The 24,917-nt window shown below is 34.7% G+C and overlaps 1 protein-coding gene across 1 annotated transcript in view; it reads right to left on the bottom strand.

The window, feature by feature from the left end:
- Nucleotides 1-24,585, bottom strand: part of LOC120774382 — a 75,877-nt gene extending 51,292 nt beyond the window's left edge. Inside the window, exon 1 of the mRNA XM_040103992.1 lies at nt 24,106-24,585. The gene's annotated coding sequence lies outside the window, so the exon portion shown is untranslated. The remainder of the gene's footprint in view (nt 1-24,105) is intronic.
- Between the last annotated feature and the right edge of the window lie 332 nt (nt 24,586-24,917).

Genomic DNA, 24,917 nt, shown 5'->3' with positions numbered 1-24,917 from the left:
AAATATTGATTGCATTGCTCCAATCACGGTTCAAACCTCCTGATACCGAATATGTGAATGAAAGTTCCAATTACCAACTTTTTATCGAAAATATCGCTCTTCTGTCAGATATAAAAGGTTTGTCGCAAAAGAAACAGGACTGTTAAAAAACAACAAAAAAATAATATTTATCAAAAGTTATATTTTTTTATTCAAGGTAGGCGCCAGGACCCTGCCTCACGGTATTGTGGTCGAGCACGACGAATGCGTGACAAAAGGCGCTTCATAACACCAAGGTAAAACACAGCATTAATCGTTTAGCCAGGTGGGATGAATTCTCGGTGTACAATACCCTCGGAATCGTAAAAACAAATCAGCATTGTCTTTATTTTTGACTTCTGAAGACGACCGACTTCTGATCGTCACAGAGGTCCTCACGACCTTTTTGGAATCGCTTAAACCACTCATGCACATTACTACGGGATAGGCACTGATCACCATAAACTTTTTTCATCATTTGAAATGTTTCAGTAAACGTTTTCCCAAGTTTAAAACAAAATTTAATATTTGCTCTTTGCATTTTAGGACCGATGACCGAAAGCTGCTGTCACTTTTTGATCGATAACATCGATTGTAGTTATCCAATTGCCTTAAAATTTTTACGAAATGTCAACAAGAGATCAAACTTTTTATTTCATATACCCACCAATAGGTGGCGCCACCAGAAACAGTTATATTAAAAAAGTTCTGCTTCTTTTGCGACAGACCTTGTATTATAGAAATTCGTAGAGAATACTTTTCTAATAATAATATGCTTGTTTGTCAAAAATGAATTGAATTGGATTAATAATTTCTTTAGCTCCCATATACCTGATAGAAACAACTTCTAGTAGACTTTATACCACATACAATAATAGTATATCGACAATAACTTACAAGCCTTTATACCTGAAAGTATTTAACTGGCTTTGATTTTGGTAAGATGAAAGAGTATGTAATGGAGCTGCTTCAAAACGTTTCTAATACTGAGCACTCATTTTTATTGATTAGGTTAGATAAGGTTAGGTTCAACTGGTGGGCCAAGAAGCCACGCATAGACCAGTTTTGGGCCTTTGCAATACCAGATGGAATTCAGTTGCTGGGTCCAAAAGGACCAGGCGAATTTAAACAGACTCAGCGGCCTCATTATCGATATCTCCGCCAGTGTACCATACCGTGGGGACTCCAGATGTTTACAGTGTAGCCTTGCCAATACGAGACAAGTGCACAAGGATGCTCCACAGTTTCCCAGGTGCCCTGCTCTAGACACATCCTGCAGGCTTCTCGATCTGTCAGCCCCATTCTGTGGGCGTGTGTCGTCACCAGACAGTGACAGGTTAGTATTCCCATCATGTTCCTACAGTCTCAATTATCGAGTGCTAATAGAAATTTTATAAACTTCTTATTTACCGTTTTGCTCATGACTTTTGCAGTTTTGCACGCAGGTGAGCTGCCATCGGGTTTTGATTCTCTTTACAATGCTTCTGTCTATCAACTCTATCGTTCATTTTCGAGCCATCCGTAGAGATGTTTAGAGTTTTGTGCGAAGTTAACATACTTTTACGCCAGCCATTTTTTCCAATGTTTACTTTGTACCTTCTTTCTCATCTGAAAAGTGGGATCCTGTATTCGGTGTTTGTCGGAGCTATGCCCGAAGGTTCTGTAAGTAATTTTTTATTGAAGTATCCAGCATCACCAGACTTCCGTTTTAACTCTTTAACTTAACTTTAATAACGAAACGAAATCCTCTTATCATGCTTGTTTAGATAGCTAAAATAGTTTGGTAGAAACAAAAATTCCAAAGTGCCAGCCGTACTCTCATTTCAGTACTTCTGAAACCACACTTCTTCTTTCCAACAGTGGCTCGCTGTACCGCATTCGAGTGCTGATATAACTTAAAACATTACCTGCACATAACCGAACTACCGAAGTTTTATTGTCTGCAGTTGCAGTTCCATAATACAGTCAACATCTAAGACTACTATGAAAATAGACATACTATACCATACATACATATGTGGTATACATGTGGAAAGAGATGAGCAAAAACGCGAAGTACAGAAAAAAATTAACTACTCTACATTTTTGCGGCTAGCTAGCGGAATCCGAGTTAAGCGCGCAAAAAGAGTCAACTAAGCATTACGTAGGTTGCCTTTAGTGTTTCGAGATTTGGCAATCCTAGTGTTGCAATCTGGAAATTCACAACTTTATGATAAAGTTTGACATTTTTGTATTGTTTACAGTTACTCAAAATATTCATCTCGGCCAAAAAATGGAATTATATCGCGAACATTTTCGAGGAATCATTTTTTACAACTTTCATTAGTGGATTAGCTCTGCAACAGTGCATCAATAAACTTAATTACATTTTCGGCGATGTAGCTCCGACAATAAAGCAATTTTCGATGATTAATATTGGTTTTTGTTCTCAAATCTGGATTTTTGAAATATAAAAGGCAGCCTACCTAACTAGTGTTTAATGGTTTAACAAACTGTGCCTACATATTCGAATGGCAATAAAGCCATATTAGGTTAGGAGAAGGTGATTACATTGGCCACAATTTGAAATGCAGCCAAAGATTTAACCTGACGGCTTTTTTGACCAAGGCAAAACTTTGCTATTTTTCTTCTTGGCTGAATTCACCAGAAACTTTTATGGAATATATGCCCGTGAAGATGATAGGCACACTAAAACCGAGCTGGTTTCCGACAAGCAGTATATTATATATAACATTGTATATAATGTGTGTGTTAAGTATTTCTATTACACAGTTGCCTTTGAGTTGCAAAAATTTGCATTTTTTGAATTGTTGCTTAATATTCCAAAACACATGTATTCCCACATTCTAACTTTCCCAAAGAAGCCTTTGTGTAACTTGTGGCTTGACTGTTTCTGTGTGTTGTGGATTTCTTTTTTTTTTTAATTTTGGACACAACTTATACATGTATGTCAACAAACATTTGTTTTTAGCTTTTTGTTATTTGGTTTGTTGGGTGCAAGTTTTACATTGAAATAATTACTCAGACAGGTGCACTTCACATGTATGTACTTCTTCATCTCATGCTTTGTAAATGATGTGTGTTTTCCTGTCGTTTTTGTTTTTATATTTTTTCTACTTCATTTATATACAACTGTGACCAAAATAATAGCAGCGACACAAATATATTTAAACTCGAAATAATAAGGAGATGTCAACAACGAAATATCGTTGGTAACTTAAGGGTTTAAGGGTAGTCAGAATTTTCAAAAAATTAATTTCTTTTTGCATTTTCGTTAAGTGTAATATCCTAAAAATATTTTCTAAAAATTTCACGTTGATCCGATAATTAGTTTTTGAGTTATTGGACAAATAACAAAGAGAGCGCGGGCACGTCAAAGCGCTAGTGTGAAACTTTAAACGCGTTTTTCTCAAAACTATGTTTTTTGAACTGGTGACAACTGTAACTCGAAAACCGCTCAGTAGATTTTAATGAAATTTATACAGCTTTTAGAATACATAATAAACTCGGGCCTGATCGAAGGATTTTTTTTTTCAAAAATTTCGATTTTTTAAGACCAATTAACTGTTGACTTTTTCCCAAAAATTTAGACAAAAATTTTCTGAGGCCGCCATTTTGTTAATTTTTGAAAAAAAAAAATCTTTAGATCAGGCCCGAGTTTAACTATTTATAAAACTAATTTTTTTTGTCCGATTGATTTTAGATGAATCTCCAAGGACTTATGGTTGTCACCGCAAGTACCTTTATTTGGAACTGGATCAACACAAACAACTATAACTTTGGAAATTAATTTTGTTTTTTAATTTTCGTGACTTCAACCAACACATTCTATAATAATGCCATGTTACTACTTTTTTAAAATAACACGATTTAATAGCAAAAAAAAAATACTGAAAATTCTCATTTTTTCGTGCCTCTGACTACCCCTAACCCCCTAAATTTATTGTAAATTTTTGAACTTGCAGTTGTTAATAATAGGATTGTTGCTTTAAAGGTTTGGATTTAAAAATTGGTAAAATATAGTACTTCACATATAATCAAATTGTCAGCGTAATAGCCTTGACAGACGGCAGCGTTAATCCGGATTAACTGCGCACTTAATCAGATCCAAATTTGTAGGTGACAGACGGCAGCTATGCGAGTTTGAAACTCTCATAAACAGCTCATTGTCCTTTTTATAATATTTTTAATGAAAATTGATAGAAGATAAACATTACGGTTGTTAGCCGACCAATTTTTACCAAACCATTTTTTATTACAATAACATATAAAAACATTATTTTTAAAACTGCATCATAACATAGAAGTTTTATTGATATTATATTGAGAATTTGATAAACAGCTGTTAGGGTTGCTTGTATTTCATTCACAATAGATGAAAATTGGCCATTTTTAACAATGTTGCCAACGAAAATCTCACAAACTCCCTAAAATTTTGAGAGTTATTTTTGGATTCAGCAACGGAGTTAGCTGTGGTAACTCCTGAATTAATCCCGAAAAACGCAATTAATCTGGTTTAACGCTGCCGTCTGTCAATGCTATAACGTACTGTGGGAGAATGAGAAAAATATCCTAATATAGTGGGAAGGAGTTCAAATAAAACTAATGTTACAGCAGAAGTGAGTATTTTTGTTATTTTTTGTATGAATTATAAATCAGCGAGTTCAAGTGAATACAGTAGATCAAACACTATTTTTATATGCCAAAAGGAATACGACTATGCAGAGTGACTTTTGAAAACGGTTGTTGCGAGTCAATAGACTGAGGTCATTGCGCAGCTTACTCAATAGCTCAACTTCTTACTAAATACCTCAACCTCATAGTAAATGTGTGATTGTGAGTATTCCAAAGTGCAAGCCTTCAAAGTTTAGTGGAAAGTAATCCAGTAAATCTGGATGTAAAATTCCTTAAACGCTGCCAAAGTCTTGTTTTATTGCTTTTGACACATTTGTGGGGATGTGAGTGCGGTACAACCACCGCTGGGTTTAAATATGTTTTCTAGAGGAAAAGATGATATTTTGTTTTCAGGACCGGCTCACTCCTATTATTTTGGCCGCAACTGCACATATGTATGTATGTACATATTTTCAAACGTTGGCAAAAATGAAGGGCAGATGCTTTCTGAAATACGTGCGATAATTGGCGACGCTTCCCAGAAAAATTATGAGCGCAAACAGCAGACAATTGTTGCCCAGTAATTTTATTTTTGTAGACCGCATATGGAAGCAAATAGTTGATGCACATGTCAGCAAATGAACTTTATGTAGTTCTGTCATAACACCGAATGAAAAACAGAGGCAATTATTTTAGCAGAATTTATTAATATTGCTGTATTTTTATGAAAAGTGGAACATGAAAATTTGAAGATGTAAATTATTCAGTTTAAAAAGTATGTATGCTAATACGATTTATTTATGCTTTTAGAGTGAGAAAGCTGTAGTTAAAATGAATTATAAGAATGTACATATTTCATTCAAAATTATCAATTTTTAAAAAGCATTTTATACTTTTCAAAAATTTAAAATATACATACATATGTATCGGGTGATTTTTCAAGGTGAGACAAACTTTTTCTAAAATCGCATTGCAGCTGCTCTTCCACAAAAACAGAGTTAAACATAATATTCAGTCAGAAAGTGTTTGTAGACATAAACTCATGCAAACATCTTCAAGAGCAGTGAAATTTTTTGGAATATGTTTAGAAACATAGCTGAAATAGAGTACCGTAATAATTGCCTATTTTGAAAAACAGAGGCAATTATTTTAGCAGAATTTATTAATATTGCTGTATTTTTATGAAAAGTGGAACATGAAAATTTGAAGATGTAAATTATTCAGTTTAAAAAGTATGTATGCTAATACGATTTATTTATGCTTTTAGAGTGAGAAAGCTGTAGTTAAAATGAATTATAAGAATGTACATATCTCTTCATTCAAAATCATCAATTTTTAAAAGCATTTATACTTTTCAAAAATTTAGTAAATATACATATATATGTAGAATACAGCAGACAAACTTTACCTAAAATCGCCTTAAGCTGCTCTTTCCACAAAAACAGAGTTAACATAATATTCAGCAATTGTTTGTAGATATATACTCATGTCTTCCGACATTTTTTTGGAATATGTTTAAACATAGCTGTAGTACCGTAATAATTGCCTATTTTGTTACATACGTGTGTATAATTAATTGTTATTCTATCTCAAGTGTATAAGGTAATATCCGCTCGATGTTTGACAAGCTAGTTACTTAGTATGCAATCAGCGCTCACTGCATATAATTTCCTCTCCTCATACCGTAATAACTTCCCGGCTAATTTAGCTTAAACTTAAACGAGTACTTAGCATATATGTATGTATGTATGTGTGTACGTATAACAACCGGCAGCTTAACCCTTTAACAATTGAGAAACTTGACCTGTTCACTTCAAAAGCCCAGTGCAATGGCTGCCAAATACAAATGAATGTACATACATATATGCAGTATATACACATGTGTTTTCCCCTTCTGTGTATACCGCTAACACCAAGAAAACCAGTTTCAACATGCACCACAGCAAACACTTATGCTGACATTCGCTACTTGCATAATTATGCATTCTTCACAATATCTACCATGTGAAATTTTGAAATATTACTTTTATGCTCAGGCAACATGTTGCGCAAGAGTATAATGGTTTTGTTCGTCAGAGGTGTCTCTTTGTTATTACATAAATAGATATTATTATATAAATAAATATTATATATTATCGCCGAGATTGCTACACGATTTGATTTCGCATTGACACTGACAAAGCGCAAAGCAGATTCGTTCGAAGAAAATGTAACAAAAGCCCAAACCTGACGAAGGGAGCACTGCAAGAGATGACATTTCTATTAAATAGACAAAAGCAGACTAATCTCTAACTTAATAAACATTATATACCCAATATATAATAATGTTTTCTGGATGTATTTATACTATATATGTACATACAAGTACATGTACTATACATATATTGATCAGAGGCTCTCATTGAAATGTTGTTCGTGAGAATGTTTCGCTTCGAAATATTCGAGGTAAAAGTTCCTACCTTTCACTAGCTCTAATACAAAGTATGATAAATACACCGGTTTAAGTCAGCTAGGCTAGCCTTTTAAATAGAATAAAAGTCGAATATTAAGCAAGACAACTTACTAAGAATAGTCCAATGTTCGAATGCGCCCGAACTAGATTCTCTCTTACTTATTTTTAATTATGTTTCTACACCATTGTTTGTATACACCTCCAATTCATTCATACATAGATATATACTATACATATGTATATGCATACGTATATACTGGTGTAAGTCAGTAAAGCCGGACACAAAAAAGCCCTAAAACGACTATATAGTACACTTCCGGTTATTTTGATTGCTTCTAGCATTTTCAAACATTTCACCAATCATTTCATTACCAAGTAGAATATTCAAACTATGAGCAGTAAGCAGTAGCAACTCTACAAAATTTAGAATTGTATCAAAAAAGATGTGAATTTTGTCTTAAAATTAACAAATCTGAATCCATGTAATCTAAACCTTGAAAATGGAATAATCAACGTGAGGAAAACCGAGCCCCATTCAGATGTTTAGACCTCGAAAATGATTGGTCCAAAGAGATCTCTCCTATGGGTTACGTCAAAATGTCAGAAAAGAGTAAAACAAAAAAATTCCAAATGTGGCGCCAAATAGTTCAACATAGTATACAGTTATTAGATTTGTCCGCTGTGTGTTCTTTCTTGCAACTACTTGACCAATTTCAACTAAATTCGGTGTATGATCTTATTTTACACGGTAAAAACGTCAAAAATAAAAAGATATATCAATTTGTGCGAAGAGATAGATCCATCTGTGAGATATCTTAATGAAGGTGAGAGGGTGTCTTTTCAAATCTTGGATATAGTTTAATGGCGAAAATGGGTAAGATCGCTCCAACATATCTCTCCAGGTTTCAGATACTACTACTGCGAAACGAAAAACATCAAGATAAGGAAAAAATTTAAAAGGTCATAAAAAACTGACACATACGAACGCCAAACCCTTTGAGAGTTTTACTATACTGACCTAATACCATCACCCTGACTTGGAATTTCTCACCCCCCAGATTAGCTGTTGTACTGTGTTATTATTTTTATACAAAAGCAATTCGTATAACCGGACATGAGATCGTTCCAATGACCAGGCTAGTTCTCGATTTTTTAAGCAAATTTTAGCAAACAAATTGTCTTGCACTGATGACGTCTTCTTCGCGGTGGCTCAACAGAAACTAATGAGAAAATTGTCATTAATTCTCTAAAGCCTGACATTGGCTCACATTTATTAGTTATAAAAAATACATTTTAGACATTTGTTTATGGCAAGTGTCCATATATACTAGAAGACTTCCGCTTTAGCCGTAAAATAACACTGCAACGGTGAGTATCAGGTTATGAGGAATTCACTTTAAATTCCATCTGATTCTTTCACTTTCAAAAATGCAATTCAAACAACAATGAATGTATCGAGATCAAACTTAGCCCGAATAGTGTGCTTAAAGTAGGCCACCTTATAACCAAAACGTGTCCAAATTAGACCAAAAATAGAAAAGTACCTATTTAACGAATATGTGGACCAATTGCGAACTTTTTACAGCAAATATCGGTCAATCTGTGAAATATGTTATAAAAATTCGTAGAGAATTATTATCTAATACTATATGTCAAAAAAGGGTTGAATCGTAATATTTCCCTTAGCCTCCAATAACCGAATAAAATGATTTCGATACTTCGGTGTGTCTTTATACCGCACATCTCGGAAAATTTTAATAAAATTGAGGGAGCGTGTTTTTATAATAACGGTTCATCTTTGTGCCTACAATGAATAAAATCGGTTGTAAACATGCCATAAACCCCATATAACCTACAAACCTTATGAACCTGAAGATATTGCCCTTGCTTTGATGCTGGCAAGTGGCAAGAGCATGAAACGTTCGGTTATAACCGAAATTAGCCCTTGCTTAATTGTTCAAAAACAATTTAATTCTTAACGGTTCATGCAAGAGCTTTAACTACCCAAATAACACTTTCATATTCAAGTAAAATAACTAACACCATCAAATCTCAACCGAAAATTTTAAATTACATACAATCGCCCTAATGATATTAGGATATTTTTCCTCAAATCCCTCACAGAGCAAAGTTTGGAAGTAAAATAAAGCCATAAAATTATAGAGATAGTCGTAATAATAAATTGAGGAAAAAAAGCAAAAGAAATCAAAATAAACTTAAAGATTGTATGTCTGGCCTCATAATAAAACAGTTGACTCTGCCATTATCGGCTATTTTGCTTCACCAGCCCAACACAGACTCAATGAAGACAACAATAAGCGCTGTGTTTGTTTTTATATTTTCTTTTATGCCAAGCGTTGCACCTTGATTAAATTCCGGGAATTACATATTGAATGCACTGCGGTTGCCTAGCAACATACATACTTATATATGTACCGCAAGTAAATACATAAATATGTACATATATATAAGCATGCATGTACATATATGTATGTACGTAGTATAAAATAAAATTGTGGGTATAGAGCGAAGATAGACGAAAGAAGACTACACAAAATTACGTTAATAAAAAATCACACAGCCGTTTTAAGCAGTTTCGGAATATCTAATGCTTAGATTTCCAGCATGCCGTAGCATATTTTGTCATAAATCATTAAAATATAATATTTTCTTTCAGCTCAATTTTCATCTCTCAAGACACGGATTTTTAAAATATTAATTCTGTGTCTTTGATTAAATACAACCGAGAGTGGCAAGTGTAATAAAATTCGAAAACTGATCACAACATCTTGTAAACTCTTTCTGTACAACTTTTACTTAAAATCACAGAAAATATGGGTTCCCTTTTTAGAACACAGACTAATATTCGAGTAATAACCGAAGGAAACGGAGTTGCCACGTATACAACAAAAAACGAAAATACTTCTAATTAACACATTATTATTAAAAAAGTAAAACAATATATTTTTTGTGAGTTTTACCGATGCACAGCTAAAATGTAAAATGAGTAAATAAAAATAAAATTTGAAGATTTTTTTTCATATTTTCAAAACATTTTCGCACCTAAATTATTTCAAGGAATTGTCGTGTTTTCTCCAACCAATTGCCCACCCATATATCATTTAAAATTTACTTAAGAAGTACAGCTAAATATGCCTAAAATATAAAGGGTAGTCCATTTAGAGGTTCGTACTTTTTTAAAGAAATAACACAGAAACTTCTAATTTTATGGGGAATGTTTATTTTCATTCGAAAGAACATTCTTTGTCATTCATTTTTTGAATATTATCTCTTTCAAATGTTGGCCTCAGCTACATCTCAGATGGTCCATCTGTTGAGTCCAATTTTCGATGACTCGTTCGAGTATTTCGACTGATAACTGCTGAATGTTTGCTCCAAGGCCCTAATCGAAACGGGATCGTTCGCAAAAACTTCAAACTTAACACATCCCCAAAGGAAAGAGTCTAACGGTGTGATATCACAAGATCTTGGTGACCAATCGAACGGCTCAGAACGTGAAATTATGGGCTCACCGAAGTGTTCTCTAAATAAATCTATTGATTGATGCGATGTTTTGTTGAAACCAAATGTCGCCGAGATTCAATTTCAGGCATGAAATAGTCGGTTATACCTTTACGTTCTCACCGGCATAATTTTTGAAGAAATATTGACCGTTGATTCCACAGGCCCACAAACCACACCAAACCGTTGTTTTTTCTGAATGAAATGGCAGCTTTCCCAAATGTGGCGATTTTGCTTATTTACATACCCATTGAGCCAGAAATGGGTCTTATTGTTGATCAAAATTTGGCTCGAAAAAGCAAAGCGATGTCTGTTAGGAAGGTCGAGTGACTTCAGTTCTTGTACAATTACGTTTTCAATTTAAGATATTGACGTAACATGCGCCAAGTCGGTCCATACGTCAGTCCGAGTTGCTGCGAACGGAGCCGAATCGACTCTCCACGGTCTTAGTGTACACTCTCAGCTACGGCTGCTATATTTTCTTCAATGTGCGCTGGATGCGGTCGTATATTATCTAATAATGAATGCTGGGTCTCAAGATGATTGGTGGTGTTGTGAATAGTACGCTCAGCAGGCCGCTTATATTGATTCTTTACAGAACGTGAATTTTCGTTATAAAGTTGAATTTGTAAACGTTGTTCAGGCTTAAGTCTTTTCACGATGAAATGCTTAACAATACTGAACAAAAATAGCATGACAGCTTGACACGGATCACACGAGTGATCTGTTAAAAAATGCAATTGAGAAAAGTAACTCTACATGGATCACCCGTTACTTTATTTTTTTTTTCGAACGCAAACCGATAACGGCAACAATTCAATTTTCATTGAAGAGCCTAATAATTCTGCTAATTTTTTTCAACAATTTAATGAACAATGGATTTATGTGTGTATGTACATATGTGCACGAAAGAATAATAAAAAACCACTTTGCGTGAATTTCGTTAAAACAAACGATTTTTTAAGCAAAATATATGCTCGTTTAACGGCGAAAAAACATTTTCCAGCACAACGACTTCTTTATACGGCATACATACATACAATGCCGATGCAAACGTTTGTATGTATGTATGAGCATTGCTGTGCGACAGTAATCAATGGCGCATCGAAGCAAAGGCAATTCGTGAATTCAGTGAAATGAAATTAATTAATTGGATGATTTTACACAATAAGCCAAATATCTATACACACTTACATACATACCTACATACATATGTACATAAGTGCATCTGTGTGGTAAGAGTGCTGAGTGGAATAAGTGAACCAACAAGCGGTGGATTATAGCAAGTGAAGCCTGAAAATAAGATTTTCAGGTGATCAACAGCTGCAATGCCTCGTAGGATAACGAACGGAATTACATACAAAATCACAGCTGTTTTGTTAAATTAAATACGGATTATTGACAGCAACCAACAGGTTTCCAAGAAGCGTATGTGCTGTGCAGACAATAGAACAAAGAAGATAGCTGCCAAGGGATTGCTGTGGCGAAGCGGCAAATAATAAGTTAAGGCAAAAAATGCAACACACTATGGCAGCGAATAGGGAGAAAATGACAAAATAGGAAAAAATAGATAATACCCGAATTCAAAGGGAAAGAAGAAAAGAGACTGAAAGTCACTAGCGGTTTGAAGTGTAAACTGTAGATAATGACAGTTGGAGTTATTTATTTCCTTAATAAAATAACCGTATATATGTATGTACATATGTACATATATTTCTAACACTTTTGAAAAGAAACAAATAGACTGGCAGTTGTGGGCGAAGGTGTAAAGCATATTTTATAAGATGTACCTTTTGATTACTAAATTATTTTTCTGCGTCGATGCAGCGCTGCCAGCGCGATTTCCAAGCATTGAAGGTGTCACGGAAGGCATTCTCCGGAATAGCCTTGAGAGTCGAGTTGCGTGCTGCTTGGATCCCCTCTGTCGTCTCAAAATGCTTGCCTTTCATCGGCCTTTTCAAGCAAGGAAACAAAAACAGTCCGGGGGCCAAATCTGGGCTGTAGGGCGGCTGCGGAAGCGTTGAGATGCCCGCCTTGGTTAGATAGCTGTTCACAAGAAAAGCGGTGTGAGCCAAGGCGTTGTCGTGGTGCAACTTCCAATCGGCTGCGATGTCTTGTCGGATCCGATTGAACCTTCGTTTAAGTCTCTTGACGGTTTATCCATACGGAAAAAAATGTATGGTATACGATGCCTTTGATGTCAAAAAAGACAATGAGCATTGTTTTCACTTTGGATTTGCTCATTCTTGCGGTCTTCATCAGCAACCTCTTCCCGGCCCTCCAAAAAGACCTGGTGCCACCGAAACACATCACTTCTTGTTAAAATAACATCCGGGTAAATCTACCAGAAACATAAGTCCCATGAATATATATATGGAGATACTTATGAAGTGAGTTTACATTAAATAATGCTTTTTTTTTACAAAAAAAAAACATCGAAACCAGAAAAGAGCGTTTTCGTGCCAATTAAATTGAGGCGAGGTTTATTCACTATGGAGGGTGTCCGTCTGTAGGAATGTACGAATAAAAATTTTACAAAACAAAGAATACATACACACATTTCTTCTTAAAAAAAGTAGATTTGCAATCCAATTTACTTATTCCAATTGTATTGTGAGATGGATCATATTTACTATAATACAAATTGGTTAATGTACATAGTTATTACATACATATTTATTTATGCTTTATTTATATTTTAAAAATTTCTTCGAGCATAGTTGGGCGCAACTTTCCTTGATTATGTTTTATAAAACAATTTTCAAGATGACTTTCCAAAGAAGTTCCACTAAATTTTGGTGCCGAAACGTTCAGAATGTAGGCAAAGGCCTTTGGTGATAATTTTTTGCCGCGAGCAAGTGTTTTTGATTGGTACAAATTATTCAAAGAGGGTCAAAACGTGTTGACGACGAACCACGTTCAGGACAGTCATCAACATCAACTGGTCAACACGTCAATAAATTAAAGGAATTGATGCTTGTGAATCGACGATTAACGGTCAGAGATATTACTGGCATCGTTAGAACATCGGAAAGATCAGTGAAAATCTTTTTGAAAGATCATCTGGGTCCAAGAAAATTTAAAGCACGATTGTTTCCAAAATCACTAATTTTTTTGGAAAAACAGCGTCGCATTATATTATAGGGCGGGGCCACGCCTACTTTTTCAAAAATGTTTGCCCACAGGTGCCCATCTGCCAAAATTACATAAAAGTAAAAAAAATTATTGCAAGATATTTCTAACACTTTTGAAAAGAAACAAATAGACTGGCAGTTGTGGGCGAAGGTGTAAAGCATATTTTATGCAAGATGTACCTTTTGATTACTAAATTATTTTTCTGCGTCGATGCAGCGCTGCCAGCGCGATTTCCAAGCATTGAAGGTGTCACGGAAGGCATTCTCCGGAATAGCCTTGAGAGTCGAGTTGCGTGCTGCATCCCATCTTTCGTCTCAAAATGCTTGCCTTTCATCGGTCTTTGCAGGCAAGGAAACAAAAAAAAGTCCGTGGGGCCACATCTGGGCGGCGGAAGAGTTGGGATGACTACCTTAGTTAGATAGCTGTTCACAAGAAAAGTGCTGTGAGTCCGATTGAACCTTCGTTTAAGTCTCTTGACGGTTTATCCATACGGAAAAAAATGTATGGTATACGATGCCTTTGATGTCAAAAAAGACAATGAGCATTGTTTTCACTTTGGATTTGCTCATTCTTGCGGTCTTCATCAGCAACCTCTTCCCGGCCCTCCAAAAAGACCTGGTGCCACCGAAACACATCACTTCTTGTTAAAATAACATCCGGGTAAATCTACCAGAAACATAAGTCCCATGAATATATATATGGAGATACTTATGAAGTGAGTTTACATTAAATAATGCTTTTTTTTTACAAAAAAAAAACATCGAAACCAGAAAAGAGCGTTTTCGTGCCAATTAAATTGAGGCGAGGTTTATTCACTATGGAGGGTGTCCGTCTGTAGGAATGTACGAATAAAAATTTTACAAAACAAAGAATACATACACACATTTCTTCTTAAAAAAAGTAGATTTGCAATCCAATTTACTTATTCCAATTGTATTGTGAGATGGATCATATTTACTATAATACAAATTGGTTAATGTACATAGTTATTACATACATATTTATTTATGCTTTATTTATATTTTAAAAATTTCTTCGAGCATAGTTGGGCGCAACTTTCCTTGATTATGTTTTATAAAACAATTTTCAAGATGACTTTCCAAAGAAGTTCCACTAAATTTTGGTGCCGAAACGTTCAGAATGTAGGCAAAGGCCTTTGGTGATAATTTTTTGCCGCGAGCAAGAGTTTTTGATTGGTACAAATTATTCAAAGAGGGTCGAAACGTGTTGACGACGAACCACGTTCAGGACAGTCATCAACATCCACTGGTCAACACGTCAATAAATTAAAGGAATTGATGCTTGTGAATCAACAATTGACGGTCAGAAATACAGCTCATACTTAGATATATTTTCTTAGACGTGGCTAAGAACTTATTTTTCTAAGCAGCAAGCAAAAAACATTCGGCCGTTTGGCTCAGCCTAATGTACATTCTATGTATAAGCAAACCAAAACAAAAAAAAAAAACAATTTCACAAATCGCCTTAAGGCATCCCAATTATTAATGAATTATTTCTTAGACTTAAATTAATTCTTTTCGCTCTTTAATATCATATGATATAAAGAGCAATTGTTATGCAATTTTTTACAAATATAGAATTAATTTACAAAAGGCATCAGACAACAGTCTAGCAATCATATTGAATTTTGTGGAAACTCTACATCTTCATATACTATGTACATACCAGTATAACTCATTTTCCTGCAAAAAGTTTGAACGCAAAAATCAAGGCTACCTGTTTCTAGAACGAGTGAAATACAATACCTCGGCGGTAAGAATACATACAAGCATTTGTGTAGAGCACACATCTTTTATTTCTTACTTTCAAGAGCGACAGCGAATATGAGATGAATGCAGCCATCCTCATCAGGTGAAGTAAAGAGTAGATTTTATGAATAAAGCACCTGGCAAATGGTGAAAACCAGTTTCCACATTGCTTCTTTTTGGCAGTCGTAGATTAGTACTTTTTAATATTTACTTGTATGTGTATTCCTGATTCCATACATACTTATATCCTGCAAGCAATTGGGCGAGTAACTTGTATAGATATTCTGTACCTCTGGATTACTCTATATAAGGTACAATTGTACACATAATATTAGGAGTATAATTGAAAATTTATTACTAGAATTTGCAAAGATAAATTGCCTGCAAAAGCTTCAAAACGATTCACCCCTTTTTGGTGAGGAACATGACATGTTCTTTCAAAAAGGAACAATTTGTCTCATATTAAAAACGTAAATCCAACTTATCTTCGGTTAGATTATGACTTGCTAAGGGGAAGAGATGGCTAGTCATCTTGCGATTAACTTTGGGACAAAAGCATCTTGCGACCGTAGTTGCCCCACGCTCGCGATGTTCCCGCCAGGCGCAAATGTCCAATAGGAACCCGCAAAAAGACAGCCAAGCTCCGATTCGTTGCAACTCTAGCAATAGCGCAGCTGCGCGGCCTGCTACCTCATTAGCTTTGTAACCTGCTATTTCGCTACCCAAACTAGTCTTTGTCTAGATTTTATAGCGAAGTTAGGCTTTCCTTAAGGAGGAGCCTGTTTTAGAAGCTTAAATCTCTTTAAAAGTTATCTAAGAATATGTCCCCAAAGTTATAGATGGGAATTCGAAATATTGTCGAAGCTAGAAGGCAAATAGTAGTTGAGCGCTTGGGCGGAAAGCAAAAACTTTAACGCGCGATTCATCGGCTCTTCATTTTCGCGATTTTTCTTAATTGGCGGGCATGATAGAAAAAAACTAAACGTATGAAATTGGGGCAAAGTTTATTATCTTTGGCATTAAAATATTCTTAGTTTAACTGGAAGATAAGTTACTAACAAATATGAATCTCTTTCAATTTTTTCTTTCCCATAGAAATTGCGACCAGCATCCTGCCCGCCGTCCGACAAATGCACATGCGAGATGCATCGGCCAATTGCTCCCCAAAGGCAGAGTATCAAAGATTTCGTATCCAAAAAAAATTTAGGATGATGTTTAAATATATAACTAGAAATTTCGGTTTAATCAATTATTTCTTTTCTTCAGAAAAATATCCTAAAAAAAATCGATTTTTTGAAGCCTCTAAAGCAGGCTCCCCCCTTAATCATCCTCGATCGAATGGTCATTAAGTTCAAGGCTAGTACATTTATAATCGCTCTATTATCGGAGTCACACAGGAGCAATCCAACAATAGTCAGGAAGCATAAAGCTGATATTGATGGATAGTTCCCAACAGTATACACCTCCCTCAACCTTCCACCAACCCTTAATCCACGCGTAAATAAGCTCAGCGTACTTCTGCTCCATCGCCTTTTTTCTACCCACATTATTTATTTTATTTTTATTTATTTTATTTTTAAGTAATTTGTACAATAATAAATTATTTAACAAATAAATATTTAGCAGCGCTAGCAACAAGGGCCTTCGGCTGTTCTACCAACATTACCCTTGCATGTATGATGGAAAGGCAGAGACCACCGGCAGTTATACAATCTTTTTATGTATAATTACAATATATATCGCATATAATTTTATTCAATACAATTGTTTAAACTTTAAAGCATCCAGAAACTTATTCCAAATGAAAGCACGAATCCTCGTATGTATGTATGTAGGAGCGTGCTCCTTTCAATATTCCAGATTTCATTTGATATGGAGTTATCATATACAGTAGAGTGATTTTGCATAATAGCAGTCAGACAAGATGCCAAATAAATACTTATATATCTCATTGTATTAAATCACAATCATGAGCAATATGTCAATAGCGCAAAAGCTGATTTGCTATTCGGTCCTTAAATGTGACAAGTTTCCCTAAAAGGCTAAAGTCACAACTAAAATGGGACTGAGTTTAACAAGATTTTAATACAAAAATGGTAAAATCAACAAACTGCTTATCTCACATACGCATGTATCGAAAAGTGGAAGGTTACCACTCTTAATATTCAAGGATATCTCAACAATTGTAACAATTAATTTATGCGATATATACATATGTATATATACAAATATTTATACATACATACATATGAAAATCAAGCAATTCTACGAATTGCTGTATTTCATGTCAACTAAATAGTCCTAAGTGTTTTAATATAGTATACTCTCGTCAAAGTGTAACAGTTGTACAGAGCTAATTGAAACAAATATATGTACTACAAGGTGTGTTCCAAAGTAAACAGGACTTAAAAAAAAACAGAACAAATGGTTTTTTCGGCAAAATCTATTCATTTTATTCAAAATAGTCTCCTTCTGCTTCAATACAGTTTTTTGCACTGTCCAAAAGCATGTCGAACTAGTGTTTTAGCTCGTGGGCTGGTATGGCCGCCAGTATGCCGGTAAAAGCCTTTTGAATGGCCTCTACGTCTGCATAACGCTTTCCTTTCATAGGAAAATGCATTTTTTAGAAAAGGAAGAAATCGCACCGTGCCATATAAGATGAATACGGGGAGTGGTTAATGGTTAAAATGTGATTTTTGGTCAAATAATCGTCCTTCAAATGTTGGATTCTGTGCAATTTTTGGTCGTCAGTCAATTTGTGCGAAACAAACCGTGCACACACTTTTCGTAAGCCCAAGTGTTCGGTCAAAATACGATAAATCGTTGTTTTAGAGATCTCCAATTCCTTTTCCATGAATTTCAATGATGATTTCGGCTTATTTTTGATGAATTAACGCACAGTTTCGATGGAATTTCCAATGATCACGGATTTTGCTTGGCCCACATGTTGATCGTCATTTATGTCCTCACGACCACTTTGAAAACGTTAAACTTGTTTCATCAATTGAAACGTTTCGGTTAAAGTTTTACCAATTTTAAAATAATAAAAATATTTTCGCACCGATAACACAAACATTCTGACACTTAAAACGCAATAACTTCAGTTCCAATCGATGAAATGTCATGAAATTCTCAATTCGATAAAGATAGCAGATTCTAACGCATCAGTCGACATATAGAAGGCGCCACCAGGGGGTGCTAGATTCAAAAAGTCCTGTTTACTTTGGAACGCACTTTTTATACGTATAATATTACATTACATTAAAAATTTCTCATCTTGATCTGCAGACTTGATGACCAATTTTCCATTCTTGGTTTTTTGACCGAATAATCTTACAGCTGTTTTACAATTCAGTAGCTTGATTTTAAGCAAAGTGTTTGATCAGATTGTCTATAAAATATATAGAACGCTTTCTTGACTTTTGCTAAAAATTTCGAACGATATCTCAATAAAAAGTACCACCACCACTGATCAATAGATGAATATCTACTGAATTAGTCGGATATTTCAATATTGTCTCTATCATTCGTGGGTATAATTATAAAGTTAAAATTAAAAACATTCGAATTTCCAATTGAGGCATATTGCCAAAAATTATTATTAAGGAGAGGATGTAAGCAATTAAAAAATTAAAATTTGGATATTTGCCACCAAGTTTTCGAGCAAGCTTAGAACAGATGCTATAGAGGGTTAAAAATTAGCTCTGTTTATTTTTGATCCTTTTCTCTTAGCCCAATAATCGCATATGACATATATGAAAGAATCCTACAAAATCGATCACCTACTGAAAAAAGTCACTCACTCTCGAACTCGCTAAGAATAATGTAAGCTTTTTTACCGCCAAAAATTTGAAATGTAAAAGCATTAATAAAGTTAAACAGTTAAATTCAATACAAAAGAGTAAAGATAAACAATTTTTCAATTTTTTTATTCCATCTTGATTTAGTTATACCACCTCATTAATTGGTATAATTGATCAATTGTTTGGTCGATTCGCCACTCTCCAAGTTCTAGCTTTACAACTACATAAATGAAAATAAAAAACTTTCACATTGGTTTGGCTTATCGCTGCGTAAAACAAAACAACACATTCATAATGATAGCCCTAAAAAACCAAGTTGAATAAGAATGAAATACCGAGAATAAAAAATAAATCCAACTTGATCGTGCTGAGCCGCAAATCGTGGCGTGTTGCAGTAAATAAATAGACCACTTGATAAACAAACCAAACCAAATGGTGAATACAAATACTACGCGGGTGAATGCGATCCATATTTACCAAATAGTGCATGGTGACATGGGCAACAGTGGAGGCCACATTGGCAAGGTGCGGTTTATGCTTTCCACAAAAGTATGCATGTACATCTGTGTATATATTAACGCACACGCTTATTTGTTCTAGCATATACATATTTACATAAGCGCAGTAGATGACTTTACATATCAGCAGCTGTGACAGCAACGAAGAGATGTTCTAGTCAGTAAGCCGCGGGCACAAGTTCAAGTGGATAAAAGCGAAATGACACATTCCGTGGCCTCATCATATACACATATGTAAATATATTCATATGTTTGTAGCTTTTGAGAGTGCATTTATTTATTTGGTGCTGGTGGCAGTATTTACTTTTGGAAATGCACAATTTACTTTTTACACAAACAACTTCGGCAACTTTTATTAAAACGAGGGGCGTTACAGAGGTTATAAACTTATAATGTTAGCATACATATTTTTTGATATAGTGTGTGCATATTGTGTCCAACAAGTACTATCAACGAAACTTCAAATAAAAACCATTATCACTGGCCTAACGGTTGCCTCAATATTAGTATACCCTGAAATATACAATATTAAATTTGCGCCAAAAGGGAACACCAGAGACCCTATATATACATATACATACATACTTACATATGTATGTATATAAATGATCAGCTTGAAGAGCAGAGTAGATTAAATCATGTTCGTCTGTTGTCCGTCTGTGTAAAAGCGAACTAGTCCCTCAGTTTTTGAAATACCGATACATCGTTATATGGGGAGTGGACGCGTTATCTTCCGATTTCAACCAATTTTACAGTTCACCTAAAGGATTTATTCTACTTGTAGCTGCAGTAGTCTAGGAGATATGCACATTAAACCTATTTGAGGGCAGGGCCCATTTTTTCGACACTTTCAGCCCACAGATGTTCGATACCCTGTACTCTATGTCTTATTTTAGTTCATAGTTATGGCACTTTACAGGGCTTCGCCTTACTTTTTGCAAATTAATGTGTGTACTAAGTTTCATCAAGATATCTTCATTTTCATTCAGGCAGACAGACAGTCACCCGGATTTCAATAGCGTTTAGTTTTAGGTGACACATACAACTTTAGGTGAACAAAACTATTTTACTCTATAGCAACATGTTGCAAGAGAATAAAAATAATATACCCTTTTATAAATTTAATGGTATTCGACTGTTCGTTTACAAATATTTCAATATATGAATTACTACAAAATATCGAAACTGGCAACCCTGTGTTGTAAGAGGGCAATCAGCTGACTCGTTTCCACATAAAAAATCGAATTGTCCCGGAGATCTAATTATACGCACGGTAGAAAATGTTATGACTGTCTTTACATACATAGATCGCATCACTGAATCACATCTAAATCATAAAAGCATGGTTGGGGACTATATTTGAGAGTTAAAAAGAGAAACTTCTACGGAATATGACAGAATAATTAAAAGTATTCATTTGTAAACACTTGGTTTGACTTCAGAAGTCAAAAATAAAGACAATGCTGATTTGTTTTTACGATTCCGATGGTATTGTACACCGAGAGTTCGTCCCACCTGGCCAAACTATTAATGCTGTGTTTTACCTTGGTGTTATGAAGCGTCTTTTGTCACGCATTCGTCGTGTTCGACCACAATACCGTGAGCCAGGGTCCTGGTGCCTGGTGTCTGTTGCACGTTAATGCGCCGTGTCATCGGTCGACACTTGTCACTGATTTTTTGACAAAAAGCTCCATATTAATCATTAATCACTCACCCAACTCACCTGATCTGGCACCCTGTGATTTTTACCTATTTGGACACTGGTTTCAGGACATTTCAGCTATCCAAAAGGCGACGACCGATATTCTCAAGAGCATTCCGAAAAATGACCTTAAACACTCATTTGAAATGCTAATTGACCGGGCTAAACGCTGTGTCGAAGCACAAGGAAACTACTTTGAATAAAAATATATAACTTTTGAAAAATATTAATTTTTTCTTGTTTTTTTAACAGTCCTGTTTCTTTTGCGACAGACCTTGTATACCGCGTAAAAATGTTGTTGACCGATGTAATTAACATTTTTTCTATCTCGCGTTCTACTATTTTAAACTAGAGCTTAAACAGAGCCAACATCTTCAATACCCTGGAGCTTTTTTAGAGATAAAAAATTTTCGAGATTAAAAAAACCAAATTTAATTTTTGCAAAATTGGCATTAAAAATTGAAAATCTTATTTTTTATCGAAAAAAATTTAAATAAGTTTATTACTTCCGCAGCTACATTATCTCTCTTTCAAGTTATCGCTGGCTTTCCAAGCAAATTATTCACCCACTATCTAAGCGCTTTTGTAGGAAGCGAGCTGAAAAGTCAGTACTTCAACTTTTATACACACAAGTTACATTTGTTTAAAGTACTCGATAACCAAACTGTGCTTACACTATTACCTGTTATGGTTAAACATGTGAGCATTTATTATAGTACATCGAGACTTTAGTGTTGACATTCAACTGCTTTATTTGCCGGTGTTTAAACCACTATCAAACTATCACTATCGTAGGTGTCAATGGCAATATTCTACATTAATTCCAATTAATTAATTGTATATGCTTATAATGTGTATGTCTTCTTCTTCTTCTTTATTGGCGTAGACACCGCTTACGCGGTTATAGCCAAATTATATAATGGATATGTATGCAAGATAAAAACTAAGGAAATATTAACCATGAAATTCCAAAATCTTACAACTGTCAGAAGCAATTGCAAGTGCAGGCAAAATGTATTCCCAAATAATGTTTTTGAGGTTATTTAACAAAGAGAGTAAAATAGTACATCGAACAGATTACGGTAACGTCATCTTATTGGCTATGTGAATCTATCAAAAGTATTATTTGTTTAACTTTGTCTGTCATAACTCAAAAATATCCGCTAATAAAAGTTCATGTGGTGAATATTTACTTTTTCTCACCACGTCTAGTTCTGTTCATTAATTTAATTTAAAAAAAGTTGTAGGTAAAAACCTTTTGCACTTTTTCGAAGACATCTAATTTTTGATTCCACCTGCTCTCAGCATTTATATACTTGTGATTTAGGTACTACTCAAAAAAGACCCATTCACCTATGTAGTTCTGGTTGTATAAACGGGGACCAACACTGGTGCCTTACATTGTAGTCAAATTGTATATTTGTTATGCACGTTTCTAATTCACTGGCTTCACACAATGCGCACACTGTAATCTTTCCCCCTGAAATTGCCAGTTCACACACGGACTCTTTTGTCGCCCATACCGGTTATTATACTATGCGCCATGGTCTAAGTGTCGCGTAGTCGAACCGTACAAACATTTGGGAAAATTTTTGTGAATTGGAGGACAGAAAGTTGCTGGACTATTTTCCGACGTGTGAATACACAGAGTGACACCAAAAAGAATTTGCCGACAAGGAGCGACAAAAGAATCGCCATGTAAACGCCATCTCAGTCTACAGCTGTTGGTGCAGTGTAAAATGACGACTCAGTACGAATATCAGCAACAAGAAAATGAAGACTGTAGGACAAATAAGACAGCATTTCAATAATATTAAGTCAAGGCACACATACATACATTTGTGAACACTGCTGCTGACGGAGTGCAATTGTTAAAGCAAACTGAAAGACGAAGCCAACTGCATTTCGCAAGAGAAAACAGGTACGCAAACTGAGAATGAGAGAAGTTGCAACAGTGAGTTGCTCTTATTGTTTTTCACTTTACGTGCGTGGATATATTATATCTGAACATTGACGTAAAACCACCCATACATATGGATGTTTCGACATGAAACTGCCTATGTACATATGTATGTATGTATACAAAATGTATGTTCATAAACATATGCTTAAGCAATTAGCTCAAAAATTAAAGGAGCGTGAGAAGTATGAACTCAACTAAATGTAAAATTACAGACCTATGTTTATGCATGCAATTTGAAAATGTAACAGAATCCAGGTGTGGTATGAAAGGTCAACGTATTAAAGTTGTTGCGTACATACATACATATGTATGTATGTATGTATATTGTTCGTACTTCATTTATGGTATACGATTGCCGAATAATGACAACAATTAAAGTATTACATGATCACACAGATCGAGTAATAGTGACTACTACAAGAATCTTATGTATGTATGTACATATGTATGTAAGTATTTAGTGAAACTGCTGTTCTTATTTCTGTTATGCCTCAAATAAAAGTAGAATGCCGCAAACGACTTGTGACAAACAGAACTATTTTAATATATTTACACATACTTATATATACATATGTACATATGTATAATATATAAATTTATAGTTATTACCTCTACTAAAACAAATCCACTGGTGAACAATCTCAATGCAACAATTATGTGTGTCGGGTTTAAGGTCAATAGATCCTTTTTTTCAAACATACATACACTTCAACACTCACTATTTTAATAATTTTATTGCATCTTTGAATTTTTGACGATTTTCCTGTATATTAACACACCATTAAGACTTTCTAAATTTCACATAAAAGCACTTAATTACACATTCATAAGATTTTTCTTTTACTACACTTGTTTTTCACTGAACTGACTCTTGTAAAACTTCCACTTCCACTTTTACTTGATTTTTGACAAAATCATATGTTGTCGTTTTTAAATTTGCTGATATTTACACATTATTAATTTCAAATTAGCCTTAAGAGGACAATTTACAAATAAATTCCAAAGGAAACTGCACTGTCCGCAATAATTCAAACTAGTCAACAACAAACCTTTCGCACCTTTTGCTTACACGCCGCGTTCAAACTAAAACCAGGTTTCCCTTGTGTATGTCGATAGTTTTGTGTACATGTATGTGGAATGTATTTTTAAATGCTGGATCAGTGGAAGGCATACTGTTGCTGGCCTAACAAAAAGAGACAAGCACTGACATGCATTACTTTGGCTGTTAGCTCCGTTTGTTTTGCAGTCGCTGAGATGTTGCCATACCAAAAATGTTTACTTACATACATTTTCTGATGTAAAATCTTAAGTCTTATGAAATACCTTTGTTTTTTGATTTTTTATTTCAATTCAGTGCACTGCAATATTCAAAATTATATTTTTATTATTATTATTATATTTTGTTATTAAAACGGAAATTT

This window comes from Bactrocera tryoni, chromosome 4 (genome assembly GCF_016617805.1).
Source record: "Bactrocera tryoni isolate S06 chromosome 4, CSIRO_BtryS06_freeze2, whole genome shotgun sequence".
Taxonomy (NCBI): Eukaryota; Metazoa; Arthropoda; class Insecta; order Diptera; family Tephritidae; genus Bactrocera; species Bactrocera tryoni.
Note: the sequence above shows the minus strand (reverse complement) of the source record. Positions and strands in the feature narration are given on the sequence as shown.